Raw genomic sequence first — 16,770 nt, 5'->3', positions numbered from 1 at the left:
ATGCTACCAAATTTGGGTTACAACATTAGGACACAGTCCTGATATTAAATTATGGAGGTCATGCTGATCATGTGACTGGAAGTGTCTCAAAATGGAGAACTTAGTAAATGTTTGGGAAAATCGTGTAAATTCCTTCAAAAACCTTCCTCTCCAGACCCACCTCATCAGAATGATACCAAATTTGGGTTACAACATTAGGACACAGTCCTGATGTTAAATAATGGAGGTCATGCTGATCATGTGACTGGAAGTGTCTCAAAATGGAGGACTTAGTAAATGTTTGGGAAAATCGTGTAAATTCCTTCAAAAACCTTCCTCTCCAGACCTACCAGTCAGAATGCTACCAAATTTGGGTTACAACATTAGGCCAGGGCCCAGATAAGCTGCAGGTCCTGTGGTCATATTTTTCATTCTACCTTCCATTGGATGCTTCTCTACTGTTTGCTTCCATCTTGTTCTTGATGTACCCACTGGACTTCAAAAGTTCATCCTGCTTTCTTTTTTTTTTTTCACTTGTCTTTCCTCATCATTTCCTTTGATACGTACAAAAAATTTATCTGCAGATTTATGTACACTTCTACTTATTGGAATTGGTTCAAGATTTTCTCGATCTTAATTACCTCTACAAAGGTGAAGGAGGTTATGTTTTCACCCCTTTTTGTCTGTCTGTTTGTTTGTGTACAGGATATCTCAAAAAGTTGTGGACAGATGCAGATGAAATTTTGTGGACAGGTTCTGTGTGTAACAAGGATGAACCGATTACATTTTGGTGAAGATCCAGATCTGGATCCGGATAAGACTACTATAATTTTTAAAGTGATTCTTCACCATTGAGAGATTGGGCCAAAAACGATACAGAGCACGATACCTCAAAAAGTTGTGGACAGATTTGGATGAAACTTTGTGGACAAATTGGGTATGTGACAAGAAAGAATTGCTTCAATTTTGGTGAAGATCTGGATCCGGATCTGAAAGTTTTTTTTAAAGTGATTCTTCACCATTGAGAGATAGGGCAAAACCGATATATAGCAGGATATCTCAAAAAGTTGTTGACGGATTCGGACGAAACAGGGTGGACAGGTTGGATGTTTGACAACGAAGAATTGTTTCAATTTTGGTAACAATATACGTTACCAAAAACGATATAGTGCTGTATGGCATGATATTTCAAAAATGTATTGAGCCCGATATGTTCTCGTGGATCAGGCATCTTGGGGCGGAGGTATGCGCTCTACCGAGTGCCCTTCTACTTTTTCTCTGTTTTTGTAAAGGAATTAATGGACTCGATGATCCATAGATCCAAATCCATGAAAATCTTTTGCACCTTTTCCACAAAGCAACTTTCAGAGTCTTATAATTTGTCACAGCTCGTGCCTTTCTTCTTGTTAAATCTCTTCAAATTTCTTCAGCGTATGTTTATACCTCAGACCAGAACCTAATATCAAATAGAGTATTGGTAATTATTTAATTATGAAGCTCAGAGAAGAAGCCATCGGTTATACAGATTATGCCAATAAATATATTTCACAATCACCTTCAAAGTTGAGAATCATTACAGGAAATAGCAGTGTCAAATTACAACGTTTTTCAGACAGGCTGTCTCAAAATCACTCAAATACCAACTCTTTACATCCTCTCTCATCACTCATACCTCTTTCTTCCAACCTCCTTTCTCATTTCTTCCTCTTCTCCATAACTCCCTCGCTCTCACTTTTTCAAATTGCCTTTTCTCATTTTACACCTCCATCCATTCCATTACACGGCATCAGTGGCCTCAAAGGTCCAGATTCAAAATGAAATATGGCAGTCAAACAATGAAGAGCTATGGATAAAATATCATAGGACCATAGAAAAATATCAAAAATATATAAAATCTTTTCATCAGAACAAAAGGAACAAATTACACTGAACAACAAAAATTTTTTACTGGAGATGTGTAAAGTGATTTAGACTAATTGGGTACGCTGATTTCAAAAATCATAACCGTTTTGCTGTATCACGTCAGGATTTTCAGTAACAGAAATATTCCCATTGCCTAGAAGTCAGGATTTCAATGAAATTTACAAAAATTCATTTATTCATTTATTTCATCATGAATGCTTCAAAATTATAGAAATTACAGAAAAACTCCACTAGAATGTAATTTAAAATGCTTTAGGCATTTGGCTTTGCGTTTGTGCTGCTCTGTGTCAGTTTCACGATGCAGGAACCAGCAGAAGTCGCCCATCATGTTCGGGTTGTGCCGCCCTTGGTAACGCGTCTCCATGAGTGAAATCTCTTGGTGGAATCGCTCGCCGTGCTCGTCCGAGACTGCTCCCAAGTTGTCAGGGAAGAAGTTCAGGTGCTGGTGTAGGAAATGGATTTTCAGGGACATCCTGGAGCCAAGTTTCCTGAAGGACTCCAGCAGCTGCTGCACTATTTCTTCATAGTTGTCCGCGGGCTCGTTCCCCAAGAAGTTGTCCGTCACAGCTTTGAAGCTCCTCCACGCTGCCAGCTCTTTGGGGTTTAGAGTTGTCGGAAAAGTTTCGTCCTTCATAATCTGTCGGATTTGCGGTCCAACAAAGACACCAGCCTTGATCTTGGCCTCCGACAAGGTGTTGCCAAACTTTTCCTTGAGGTATAAAAACCCACGCCCATTCAGATCCATTGCCCGTACAAAACTTTTCATCAAGCCGAGCTTTATGTGGAGTGGTGGAAGGAAAACCTTGGCTGGGTCGACAAGGGCGACATGCTTCACGTTGTGTCGACCAGGTACATGCTCTTTTCGCTCTTCCCAATCTTTCTTCGTCCAGTGATTCTTGTCGTCTCTGCTATCCCAGAGACAAAGGAAGCACATGTATTTCGTGTAGCCTGACTGCAACCCTAACAACAGCGCCACCACTTTCAAGTCTCCGCAGATGTGCCAGTTGAAGTCATTGTACTTGATGGAATCAAGCAGCTGCCGCATAGTTTCATAGGTCTCTGTCATGCCGAACGCGTGAGCCAGTGGGACTGATGGTTTCTCGTTGCCATTGTGGAGCAAAACAGCCTTCAAGCTGTTCTTCTCCGAGTCGATGAAGAGGCGCCAGTCTGCAGGATCGTGATCACACCCAAGTTCTTTCAACAGACCGTTGATGTCACTGCAGAATGTCATCGTGTCTTCCATCTCAAAGAACTCAGCCATGTCTCTGTGACGTGCTCTGAACAAGGATATCTTGGTGTTAGGTTCAAGTAGATTCCACTGCTGCAGCCTTGATCCAAGCAGCTCTGCCTTCGCCTTTGACAGCGAGAGATCTCTTACAAGATCATTTAAGTCTCCCTGGTTCAGAAGGTGTGATTCTTGAGTGTCGGGTTCAAAAGGTTCATCATCACCATCCTCTTCACCACTGCTTACAGCTATGTTCTGATCAGCTGGAGGTGTTGGAACGGGGTTCTCGTCATCATGAGGCACAGGTTTACGAGCAGAGACGCAGCCAGCGTACTTGATGTGACCTTTATTCTTCTTGTTGAAGCCGGTGATGCTTGTGCAGCAGAAATAACAATCATCATGATGATTCTGCGGCTCACGCCATATCATGGGCACCGCAAATGGCATGCTCGCGCGCTTGCCCACCAACCACTGAGTCAAGGTTGTGTGACAGCTTGTGCAGCAGATGTGTGGTGCCCAGCTCTGTTCTTGGTCCCCCACCTTACACCCGAAGTAGTGAAAGTAGGCGGCCTTCATTTTCACTGCTGTAGATATACTTCGCTGTTGATATTTTTGGTATACCGACCACAGACATAACAGAAGTTATCAGGATGATTGGTACAGGAACGCCTACTCATCTTTATCTGAAAGAAAGAAATATAACACAAGTTAACAACAATTGTACGAAATAGACATGTTAAAGACATATGTAAATTTCATTGAAATCCTGACTTCTAGGCAATGGGAATATTTCTGTTCCTGAAAATCCTGACGTGATACAGCAAAACGGTTATGATTTTTGAAATCAGCGTACCCAAATTAGTCTTAATCACTTTACACATCTCCAGTAAAAAAAATTTTTTGAAATTTGTTGTTCAGTGTTAGCTAACGAGAAAGGCACTCGGGAGAGTGCATACCTCCGCCAGTGTGAACAGTTCACGTATTGTACCAGATCTGGACCTCCAAAATCAGATCTGCTTGTTATTTTCCCATACCCAACTCATCCAAATCTGTCCACAACTTTTTGAGACTACGATTTATTTATTTTTTGTATAATATATATATATATATATATATATATATATATATATATATATATATATATATATATATATATATATATATATATATATATATATATATATATATATATATATATATATACACTGCCCTTTTTAAACTTTTTTTAACCCAGAAATAAACTGCATAAAAACCTCTCTGCTCACATTTCCATGACCCTAAGAATGTCAGAAGCGTAAGACACCGTTACTATGAGAAAGTGATGCTCGTACATCGAAGAAACGTAACACCCTTATATTAGAAATGAAATTAGACATTATTAAATGGTCTGAGAGAGGGGAAACTCCTTCGCAAATCAGATGTTCGCTATCATTTTACTTAACCGGTCTAGGATCGAGACGATGGTTGAGCACAAGGCGATAATTCTCGAACACATGAAGGGATCTGCGCCGATGAAGTCGAAGGTAGTTACCAATAAAATAAGTGGTGTGATCGCTGAGATGGAAAAACTTTTGATTTTGTGGCTTGAGGATGAGGCAACAGAATCAGTGCATGTTGATGTTTATGTTGCATGCTGTTATGGGCATGAAGATACAATGACTGTATTTGTGGGTTTTGTTGTCATGTCTTATATTATCTTGGCTTTGTTTTTAATGGCATTTCTTATATGATCCTGATCCAGCATCCCATGCTCCAATCCAGGATTTTGGTTCCTTCCACCATATAAATATATTGTTGCGGTTGAGGAAATTTGCAAACCACCATTCAGGTCCCGTAGGTGAGATATCTCTGTAAGTACATGTGTAGTTAGCCCCAAACCCGTTGTTTAGAGGGGATAAGTGTGATTCATTCGGGCTGCGACGCTTTGAGATAGTCGTTTTTCTGTTCTATCTTTATTTTGAACCAACCACGTCTCAACCGCCATCACACAACAACCACCAACCACAACGCCGCTTCACAACAACAACAACAATGCCAACAGCCACAATCTTTACCTTCACAACTCGCTCCCGCAAACATCGCATCACCGCCATTCCGAACGGCACCATGGCCATAAACCACCACCATAAACCCTCCACCACCTTCAACTCTCTCCTTCTGCGGCCATTCCCGCACCACCTGTGAGCAACGAGCGTCGGGCTGTCCTGGGCTCGTACAAGGTACGCGCCGAGCCGCGAGTCCAATCCGTCCAATCAGCAAGCGCGGGGCGGTTTGGCGCGTCTGTGTGGAATCGAGATATGCAAATTCTAGGATCAGGGGAGATTCACGCCGCTTTTCCTCCGTCCAATGGGCGAGCGTGGCTCCACCCCCAAGCTCGTTCTGATCCAGAAATTTGCATATGGGTTCTCCTGCCGGCCTATAAAGCGCCGAGCGCAAGGCGAATCTGGCAGAGTCGGTTTGAGCAGAGTCGGTTTGGGCAGAGTCGGCCTTGGAGGACCGGAGAGTGGCAGAAAAGGCAGAGTCGGCCTTGGAAGAGCGGAGAGTGGCAGAAGAGCGGAGAGAGTTTTGGGCAGAGGCAGTTTGGAGCGCGGAGTGGAGTCGGGAGGAGAGGGCGTCCCGGTGGTTTTCGGCAGTCGGCTGAGGAGAATTGGGGGAAGAGACCGAGGAGTTCGGGTCCGAGGCAAGGAAGACTGCGGTGGGTGACGAGGTCGCGGTGGAATCGCTCATCACGGGACCCAAGCAAGCCAGCTATACTCTTTCCCCAGAGCATCAACAATCCCCCCCCCTTTTTTCCCCCCGCGCTGAGATAGTGCGAAAAGGGGGCCCCGTTCCCACCCCACTCCAAGCAGTGCCAACGAAACCCGCGAAGGAGCACGAAGTCGGGGCACCGCCGCGCTGCCACATTTGCGGCTCATCACAAAGACACGGGTAGGACCCACCCGGTCTCGCAGACCTGACCGGTCTTTCAGGTCCCGTGCAAATATTGGCCCACAGGCCCCGTCTGCCCCCTTGTCTTTGAGGGTGGCCTTTTCTTTTGTTTCTGTGTAAACGTGTGTGTGTGGCGCCAGTCTGGTGAAGTAAAACTGTTAAGTGTTGCCGTGTATCGGTCTTAGTCGGTAGTATCTCTGTTTGTTTAGTCATTGTAGTCATTTAGTTTAGTAGTCATTGTTTCTTTTGTAGCATTTGATATATGTGCATTCTGTTTGGCTGTATATGTGTGCTCTCCGTGTGCCGCGGAATAAATGTGCATCATGTTGAACTGTTTTCCCGTTTCGCTTCGTCTTTTCTTTAATTGAATCTCCATCTTGCTTCACGTAAAGGGTTGGTAGTGGGCTTAATACGCCCGATAATTAATCGGAACCGTCGAGGCCGACGATAACACCGCTCGGTTATCCCGATAGTACGGAATTGGTCGCTTTAGCGGCCCGTGTCCGGGGTCGACCTGCGGCGAGGTGCGATCGCCCGGTCTACCCTCCGCGTGGGTACTGAGGTCGGTCGAGTTTGGCGAACAACCCTATCCCACGCGGGTGGCCGATTGGCACGATCGTGGTGAGGCCGAAAGGCCCACCCGTGACTAGCTCCCGGCGTTAGTCCGAGAGGGTCACGACAGAATTGTCCGTCCGGTGGGCGACGTGCCACGATTCGAGTCACGTGGCCGTTCGCACGCCGGCGGGCGCGAATTCGCAACACTGGTGTCAGGAGTGGGATACAAACCTATCCCCCTCCTCGCAGCACTGGTGTCAGAGAGCGGGAAAACAAACTCTCCTGCCTCCAGCTAAATTCACGGGAATCGGTTCAGGGGTGAGAAGAGCGACCCCCGATTCCCTCCAAATTACGAGCGATTTAAATTAACCCCTTACGAGAAATAAGATGGCGTCTCAAGGCGAGCGGGAGCCGGGGGTATTAGAAATGGATTTAGAATGTGTAGAATCCATGGTCCAGGATGAAATCCCATAGCAGGAAATGCTTATGGTGCAGGAACACGAACTCCCCCAACTGAACCCAGAGCCCGAAATAGGTGCGGCGGCGGCCGCGGTGTATGACACCTCCCCTCCCTCTCTCCGCCAAAACCCTCCAATCCTTGCCGAATCGGCTCAGCTGAGTGCGCCCGACATGGCCCGGCTATGCGCCATGCTGGCAGGAATCAGTGGGGACATGCACAAAATGAAAACGAAAATGGATGGGAATACGCAACAAATGCACGAAATGAAAATGAAAATGGATACGAATACGCAACAAATGAAAAACGAAATAAAAGGCATGAACAAGCAAATGGAAACAAACACAAACGAAATGAAAACGAAAATGGAAACAAATGCGCAAGGAATGAAGGAAGACATGAAAGAACTGCGGGGTGAGACGCAGAACATGGGCCGAAGCCTGCAGGCGCGCATGAAGGCAATAACCGGGGAGCTTAAAATGGCGACGCCACGTGTAGGAGCGAACGAGCTGGGAGGGGGTGCAACGGCTGTCAGGCCCGCGGTGGAGGCGGGTGAGGACAAAATGATTTGGGAGACGTGTTGGGCGAGGGTCGTGACAGAAAAAGTGACGGTGACCGAGAGGGAAAAATTAAATGGGGAGACCAAAACGTGTCAGACGAGACACGAGGTGACGACAAAGGAAATAAAAATAGTGGAGACAAGGGAGGTAAAGGGTGAAGAAGTGACCAAATTGCCAGAGACACGGAAGATAGAGAGTGAATTGGACGGGGTTAGAGACGCACACACACACAGAGGTAGTGGAGGACCATGAGGGGGAGCTGGCAGACTGGGTGGAGACCCAGTGCGAGCTGTTGGATGGCCTCCTCCAGGAACGAGGGGAGGGAGTACGCCCCCTTGAGGCGACTCACGACCAGGTGGGTTCGGTCGTGCTTTGCGAGGTCGCGGGGAGGAGTGCTGTGGACAGGTGCACGGAAAGCTTGGGGGGTATAGAGGCCCCGGACCCCCTTGTGGGGACACGAATCCCCAGTGTGGTTGTCCTGGTGTGTGTGGTGTCGAGGTGTGTGTTCACGAGTGTGGCGAAATGCGTGCTGCAACGCACGCATAGCGCGGTTGCAAGGGCGTGTGTGCGAGCGACCGGGTGGGTGACAAAGACGCCGTGTGTAAAAGGGGCACCGCAAGTGGAAGAGGCCGTGTGTGTGAGTGAAACGGCCAGTCTGAATGGAGCACCACGTGTGAGTGGAGCTGCGTGTGCGCCAGAAACGGCACGCGTGTGCGAAGCACGGTGTGTGAGTAGAACCACGGGTGCAAGGGAAATGGCATGCGTGAGTGAACGGCCGAGTGTGAGAGAGACAGCATGTGCAAGGTCGCTGTGTGTGAGGGAGATGTCGGTCGGCATGTGTGAGCATGCAGCCGCGTCTCCCGGTGTGAATGTAATGGAGTGGTGTGTGAGTGTCGTGACACGCAAGTGTGCGTGGGTGGAATGGCGACGGAGACGGCGACAGAGGAACAAAAGCCGAGTAGCAGCTGTAGAGGTTTTGAGCACCACGCCGGGTTCACCCAGCAGCGAGCGCGTGGTCCGTGCTGTGTAACGCATGAGGCCGCCACGTGCTCTCTTGCGGAAGTGAAGTCCCGGTCCGGAAACGCACGCGGTGGATTTGCCGATCCCGCGGACGGACAAAGTTTAGGCAGGATAACGGATTTGGACCGGATGGGTTCTCCACGCGAGCGTGTGTGTTAAGCTCCAACGGGCAAAGCACATGTGTTCGCGTGGGGAACCCCTCGAGACGTGAGGCTTGTGTTTTTTTTTATGCGCCGGGTGACGTCATGGCTGCGTGTATGGTTGGAATCCGGCAGGAGGATGAATCCCTGCTGGATGGTACCGTCCAAGAGGGAAGAGGGACGCGAACAGCTGCCATGACGTCACACCACAGGTGTGCAGCCGTGAATTGCCGCGCTGGTGCGCAGGTTGTGAGTTTCCGCGCTGGTGCTGCGCGATGAAAAAAAACAAAAAAACAGCAAGCCTCGCTTTCGGGTGAACAGGATTCCTGGGCAAGGGGTGGATGACCCCCTTACCCTGGGCACAGGATGAAACTAGCTAGGGGGAAGGGTTAGCTTAGCTAGACCAGCTTCATGGGGCAGGGGTAAGTCCTCATGGAGCCCGTGGAATGGATTAGGTTGAGGGATTTAGATGAGATTTAGATTGGGAAATAAAATGATTTTTTTTTTAGGACAGTGACAGAGTTGTGAATGTGTAGTGGGGACGTAGTTTAGCGACGTAGTGTTAAATGGAACGTGCTATAGTGTAAGGGATGACGTGGAAGCACGAGTTAGTTAGGGGAGGTAGTGAGCAGGAATGGCAGGATTCAGCGACGTGTGTATTGAAGGGTTGTGAAGTGGAAGCATGTGCTTGGTGAGTGAGTGAGGCCAGCGGGTCTGTGAGTGGAGCGAATGGGGAACGCATGGTGCGATGAGTGATTGGAGGGAGGAATGACTCCCGCCCAAGGGACCCCGGGGTCAGTGTAGAGTGAGTTAGGGGGTTAGCCAAATTGACAAAATGGAGGTCGTTTTGTTGTTGGTGGGAAAGTAGGCTCGATACCAGTTTGGAGGGGTGCAGGAGCCCTGTTGACGGGCTGGGAGCGTGACTGTGAAAGGTGAGTATCGCTGAGTGGGTACCCCGGGCACCAGACTAGTCAGCCGTAGTAGACCAAGGGCCCATGGGGGGCCGGGGTAGCGTAGTGGGCATGGGTGCGCCCGCATGGTGTGGGGGCCCGGGGCGCCATTAGCCGCGTGGGCAGTGTTGTGGGCACGGGTGACCCTCGGAAAGGGGCTCGGGAAGCCAGCCTGCCACGTGTGCGTTTCAGGGGAGTCACCATGGAGGGCACTCCCCGGTGTTTAGGGAGCTGTTAGGCTCGGAGGCAGTGTAGTGCCCGGGGGTGCCATAGCTGGAGAATCGGCAGAGGGTCGTGCCTGCCAAGGGGAGCCACGCGTCCCAGCCATGAGACCGTGTGAGGGCACGGGAAGAAAATTGGGGGGCAAGGCCCGAAATTGTGAGGACACCAACACAGGCGACGGGAATCTGGGTTGTTAGAACCAATAGTTTAAGCGAGAGGCGCTTGTTGAAAGCCCCGGGGTAGTTTAAAGGTTAATGGTTAGGGTAGATAGGAAGTGTACCCCTCCGCACCATCCATCCCCTCGCTCTCATTGTGGGCCGCTGGACCCACTTTGTGTTATAGATCGCTGAAGTCTGGGGAGGTCATCTTGAGGCTTGAATTGGGCCTCGATACAGGACGCTAGCCCTCCCTTGTTCCCCTCCGGGAAGGGAACGTAGGGGTTGGGAGTCGGCTAGTAGACGATAGGTTAGCCGAACAGAGACAGTAAAGGGGGTTAGGGGACGAATTATAGTGGGAGAAAAGGGGAAAAAAATTAATTAATTAATTGGGGCAAAATTGGTTTTGGACAAATTAAGGGAGTGGGTATGGACAGTGACAGACAAAGGCGATAGGTTGGGAGGGAGACCGTAGGGTAGGTCCGAGCCCGCCTTCCGAGTGGCCAGCACCACCGCACTCCCTCCACTAACCTCCACTGCAAGGCAAAGGCCGGACCACTTCATCGGCAGCTGTTGTTTATCTGCAAGGCCTGTGCCGGCTGGATCGTCTGCAGCTGCTATGCTTCAAGGCCTGTGCAGGCCACTTCATCTGCTGGCTGTGTTACTTCAAGGCCTGTGCCGGCCAGATCGTCTGCCGGCTGTGTTTGCCTGCAGCAGCCCTGTTCTGCCGGCTTTGTGTGCCTGTTCACCTTTGCCATGCCATGCCTGCTGCCCTCGTCATTTTGCCCCGGTCAATTTTGCTTTGCCCACCCCTTGTTCATTGCCATGTGCGCCAGGATCAGAAAGCGACAGTTTTCAAGCTGCAAGAACTGCCCTGTTCGCAGCTACAACACGGGCCTGCAGTGGCGGCCTGTGCACCGTGTTTGCGTCCATCCATCCATCCATCCATCCATCCGTTGTGTTCATTGCGTGTGCCACTTGAGCTGGCACGGAGACTGCGTTTGTGCAGCCCATGCACCGTTGTGGTTCACTGCGTTCAGTTCAAAAGGGAAGGCCTTGGACTGCGTGTGAGCAGCCGGCCACGTTCCCTGCCACCTGCATTGCTTGAGCCAGAGTGTGCATGCGAGCAGCCTGGCTCCCTGCTAACTGCTTTCTTTTTGCAGAGTCCATTGATCCTGGGCCATGGTTTAGTGTAAAATTTGTAAGTTAAGATGTATTGTACTGTAAATATAAGTGCGCCCCCGGCATGTCTGTCTAGCGCCGGCAATTTTATTGAAGTCGTCGGTGTGAGTAGGTTTGTTTAGTTAGTTACTCAGCCCTCAGGTTATTTATTTTGGGGACACAAATACCATGAATGTTGCACTCAGGGATCCGTAGGTAAAACGTACTAGGGGAGAACTACACATGATGGCACACGAAAGTTTGACGACTCGGGACGAGTCTGTAAAAAGGGGAGGGGCTAGTGTTGCGGTTGAGGAAATTTGCAAACCACCATTCAGGTCCCGTAGGTGAGATATCTCTGTAAGTACATGTGTAGTTAGCCCCAAACCCGTTGTTTAGAGGGGATAAGTGTGATTCATTCGGGCTGCGACGCTTTGAGATAGTCGTTTTTCTGTTCTATCTTTATTTTGAACCAACCACGTCTCAACCGCCATCACACAACAACCACCAACCACAACGCCACTTTACAACAACAACAACAACAACAACAACAACAATAACGCCAACAGCCACGATCTTTACCTTCACAACTCGCTCCCGCAAACATCGCATCACCGCCATTCCGAACGGCACCATGGCCATAAACCACCACCATAAACCCTCCACCACCTTCACCTCTCTCCTTCTGCGGCCAATCCCGCACCACCTGTGAGCACCGAGCGTCGGGCTGCCCTGGGCTCGTACAAGGTACGCGCCGAGCCGCGAGTACAAAATGCGGCCTTTTCGAGGAGAATTCGGATCAGGAATGCTACACGCCCACTTCTGATCCGTCCAATCAGCAAGCGCGGGGCGTTTGGCCCCGCCTCCATGCGCGTCTGTGTGGAATCGAGATATGCAAATTCTAGGATCAGGGGAGATTCACGCCCCTTTTCCTCCGTCCAATGGGCGAGCGTGGCTCCACCCCCGAGCTCGTTCTGATCCAGAAATTTGCATATGGGTTCTCCTGCTGGCCTATAAAGCGCCGAGCGCAAGGCGAATCTGGCAGAGTCGGTTTGGGCAGAGTCGGCCTTGGAAGAGCGGAGAGTGGCAGAAAAGGCAGAGTCGGCCTTGGAAGAGCAGAGAGTGGCAGAAGAGCGGAGAGAGTTTTGGGCAGAGGCAGTTTGGAGCGCGGAGTGGAGTCGGGAGGAGAGGGCGTCCCGGTGGTTTTCGGCAGTCGGCTGAGGAGAATTGGGGGAAGAGACCGAGGAGTTCGGGTCCGAGGAAAGGAAGACGGCAGTCGGTGACGAGGTCGCGGTGGAATCGCTCGTCACGGGACCCAAGCAAGCCAGCTATACTCTTTCCCCAGAGCATCAACAATTCACCCCCCCCTTTTTCCCCCGCGCTGAGATAGTGCGAAAAGGGGGCCCCGTTCCCACCCCACTCCAAGCAGTGCCAACGAAACCCGCGAAGGAGCATGAAGTCGGGGCACCGCCGCGCTGCCACATTTGCGGCTCATCACAAAGACACGGGTAGGACCCACCCGGTCTCGCGGACCTGACCGCTCTTTCAGGTCCCGCGCAAATATTGGCCCACAGGCCCCATCTGCCCCCTTGTCTTTGAGGGTGGCCTTTTCTTTTGTTTCTGTGTAAACGTGTGTGTGTGGCGCCAGTCTGGTGAAGTAAAACTGTTAAGTGTTGCCGTGTGTCGGTCTTAGTCGGTAGTATCTCTGCGTCATTGTTTCTTTTGTAGCATTTGATATATGTGCATTCTGTTTGGCTGTATATGTGTGCTCTCCGTGTGCCGTGGAATAAATGTGCATCATGTTGAACTGTTTTCCCGTTTCGCTTTGTCTTTTCTTGAATTGAATCTCCATCTTGCTTCAGGTAAAGGGTTGGTAGTGGGCTTAATACGCCCGATAATTAATCGGAACCGTCGAGGCCGACGATAACACCGCTCGGTTATCCCGATAGTACGGAACAGGTCGCTTAAGCGGCCCGTGTCCGGGGTCGACCTGCGGCGAGATGCGATCGCCTGGTCTACCCTCCGCGTGGGTACTTAGGTAGGTCGAGTTTGGCGAACAACCCCATCCCACGCGGGTGGCCGATTGGCAAGATCGTGGTGAGGCCGAAAGGCTAGCCCGTGACTAGCTCCCGGCGTTAGTCCGAGAGGGTCACGACAGAATTGTCCGTCCGGTGGGCGACGTGTGGGTGGGCGATTCGAGTCACGTGGCCGTTCGCACGCCGGCGGGCACGAATTTGCAACTATATATATATATATATATATATATATATATATATATATATATATATATATATATATATATATATATATATATATCTGTGTTATGCTGATGTTGAATTTAATTCAAGTTTATTTATTCTGGTGGATCCAGTTCTGGGTTCACTTCCCCTAAAATTTACCGGTTTTGGGATCGGTTCTAGTCACACGTGGTTTATCAGTGATTGTCTGACTTTTAATGAGAATATATTTTGCCAAAAATCCCAAAACCCTTCATAATGAGTATAATTACTATAAATGAGCGACAGTATACCAGAACAACAAGAAGAAAGCTTTCCAGACCACTCTTGTTCCCTTCTTCAAATATAAGGAAACCCCATCAACTCCTTCAACAAGAAAAGGAACCTTGCCAGCCATGCGTTAAACCCAGCCACATATGAGACAAAAAGCTCTTCCTCACTGTCTCAGTAATCTCTCTAATCGTCACCCAAATCTCTCAGGCATCGACATGCATTACACACCGCTATTTTAGCTGAGTACAGTATGCATTTACGTGCAGTAATTCATTTAAATGAACATGTTATTAAAATAAAATGAACAGCTATCTATGTTTTCCATTTACTTATTTAGTTACTGTCATTAATGTTAACTTATTCACACGTACATTTATGTTCTGTATGAATTTATGTCGTTTGTTATGTCTTTAGTATTTACTTTCGTTAGCTTGGGATGACAGAAAATTACTGCCCATTAATGCATCCTCAGTTTTTAACATTATATGCCAATGGGAAAAACGTTTTCGATTTACACCAAAGTTTTCAGGAACACATCTCAAAACGTAAATTGCGGATATATGTTTGTTTGTTTGTTTGTTTGTTTGTGACCCTACTCCTCTGAGCCACAAGGTTAATTGCCACAGAACTTTATAGGATCACATTGTTTACCACTATGCACCTAAATAGGGATTTTCAACAGTCATTTTCTCACAGTTCATCACTATTTTATTAGGGAAAAGAATTAACGAAAATAATAATAATAAGAGTAAAATGTATTTGATTGTAAAAAATAAAATATAAAAAAGTCAAAAGACATATCAGTATCGAGGACTTGATTTCCATGCTGAAGCCAAAATGATAATTGGGGTTCCACGCTGGACAGCCAAGCACAGCCGTTGCTTGAACCATGCCAGTTGTCTACTATCACCAGCAGTTGCTACGAGCCTTCCACCAATGTCATTGATGATGCGGGATGTTGATTGGTTGTAAAGCCCTGCTGTTTTGACAGCAACAGGCTCCAACAAGTAGGACTGACTAAGTCTGGCGTATTTCTGGAACTTCATGGTTTCCACATCGGTGGCCGCTGCTCAGGCCGTAACAGTCAGACAATCACAAATTATATTGGATATGGTTTTTAGCCCTATCACTCAATAGTTATGAATCACTTTAAAAAATCCTCAGATCTGGATCCGGATCCAGATCTTCACCACAGTCTCATCAATTTGTCCTCGTCATACAACCAACCTCTCCACCAACCTTCGTCCGAATCCATCCATAACTTTTTGAGCTATCCTGCTTACAGACAGACAGACAAACAGGGGTGAAAACATAACCTCCATCAACCTTTTATGGTGGAGGTAACAATAGGTGGGAGTGGAGGGGAGGTCTCAGCCAAAGGTACTTCTGGGAGTTTGGAGGTGTAAGATCAGTACTAGAGCAGTAAAAAATTGAGTTATTGATGGAAAGTACAACTCCACCTATGGGGCAGGGTTCAGGCCAATAAAATCGGACGAGATAATAGCCAGGGGAGAGACACGAAGGAGTCAGGGATGCCCAATGGAAGAAAGGATTCTGTTTAATAGACGATGTCCAGTTCATCGGCAGCAGCCTGGATTAAGATACAGTGGGGAGAACAAGTATTTGATACACTGCCGATTTTGCAGGTTTTCACACTCACAAAGCATGTAGAGGTCTGTAATTTTTATCAAAGGTACACTTCAACTGTGAAAGACGGAATCTAAAACAAAAATCCTGAAAATCACATTTATGATTTTTAAATAATTAATTTGCATTTTATTGCATGAAATAAGTATTTGATCACCTCCCAACCAGTAAGAATTCCGGCTCTTACAGACATGTTAGTTTTGTCTTTAAGAAGCCCTCCCATTCTCCACTCATTACCTCTATTAACTGCACCTTTTTGAACTTGTTATCTGCATAAAAGACAGCTGTCCACACTCAATCAATCAGACTCCAACCTCTCCACAATGGGCAAGACCAGAGAGCTGTCTCAGGACATCAGGGACAAAATTGTCGACTTGCACAAGGCTGGGATGGGCTACAGGTAAATAGGCAAGCAGCTTGGTGAGAAGGCAACAACTATTGGCGCAATTATTAGAAAATGGAAGAAGTTCAAGATAACAGTCAATCTTCCTCGGTCTGGGGCTCCATGCAAGATCTCACCTCGTGGAGCCTCAATGATCATGAGAAAGGTGAGGGATCAGCCCAGAACTACACGGCAGGACCTGGTCAATGACCTGAAGAGAGCTGGGACCACAGTATCAAAGAAAACCATAAGTAACACACTACGCCGTCATGGATTAAAATCCTGCAGCGCACACAAGGTCCCTCTGCTCAAGCCAGCGCATGTCCAGGCCCGTCTGAAGTTTGCCAATGACCATCTGGATGATCCAGAGGAGGAATGGGAGAAGGTCATGTGGTCTGATGAGACCAAAATAGTGCTTTTCGGTTTAAACTCCACTCGCCGTGTTTGGAGGAAGAAGAAGGATGAGTACAACCCCAAGAACTCCATCCCAACCATAAAGCATGGAGGTGGTAACATCATTCTTTGGGGATGCTTTTCTGCAAAAGGGACAGGACGACTGCACAGTATTGAGGGGAGGATGGATGGGGCCATGTATCGTGAGATCTTGGCCAACAACCTCCTTCCCTCAACAAGAGCATTGAACATGGGGCATGGCTGGGTCTTCCAGCATGACAACGACCCGAAACACACAGCCAGGGCAACTAAGGAGTGGCTCCGTAAGAATCATCTCAAGGTCCTGGAGTGGCCTAGCCAGTCTCCAGACCTGAACCCATTAGAAAATCTTTGGTGGGAGCTGAAAGTCTGTGTTGCCCAGCGACAGCCCCGAGACCTGAAGGATCTGGAGAAGATCTGTATGGAGGAGTGGGCCAAAATCCCTGCTCTCGTCTGTGCAAACCTGGTTAAGAACTTCAGGAAACGTCTGATCTCTGTAATTGCAAACAAAGGTTTCTGTACCA

The 16,770-nt window shown here is 48.3% G+C and overlaps 1 protein-coding gene across 2 annotated transcripts in view; it reads right to left on the bottom strand.

Annotated features, from left to right (window-relative positions):
- LOC147018083 (uncharacterized) overlaps positions 1-16,770 on the bottom strand; it is a 357,617-nt gene that overhangs the window by 116,865 nt on the left and 223,982 nt on the right. The gene's annotated exons all lie outside the window — the stretch shown is intronic.

This window comes from Eptatretus burgeri, chromosome 10 (genome assembly GCF_056783735.1).
Source record: "Eptatretus burgeri isolate ZD-2024b chromosome 10, Ebu_testis_v1, whole genome shotgun sequence".
Classification (NCBI taxonomy): Eukaryota; Metazoa; Chordata; class Myxini; order Myxiniformes; family Myxinidae; genus Eptatretus; species Eptatretus burgeri.
This window is presented reverse-complemented; position numbering and strand designations above follow the sequence as displayed.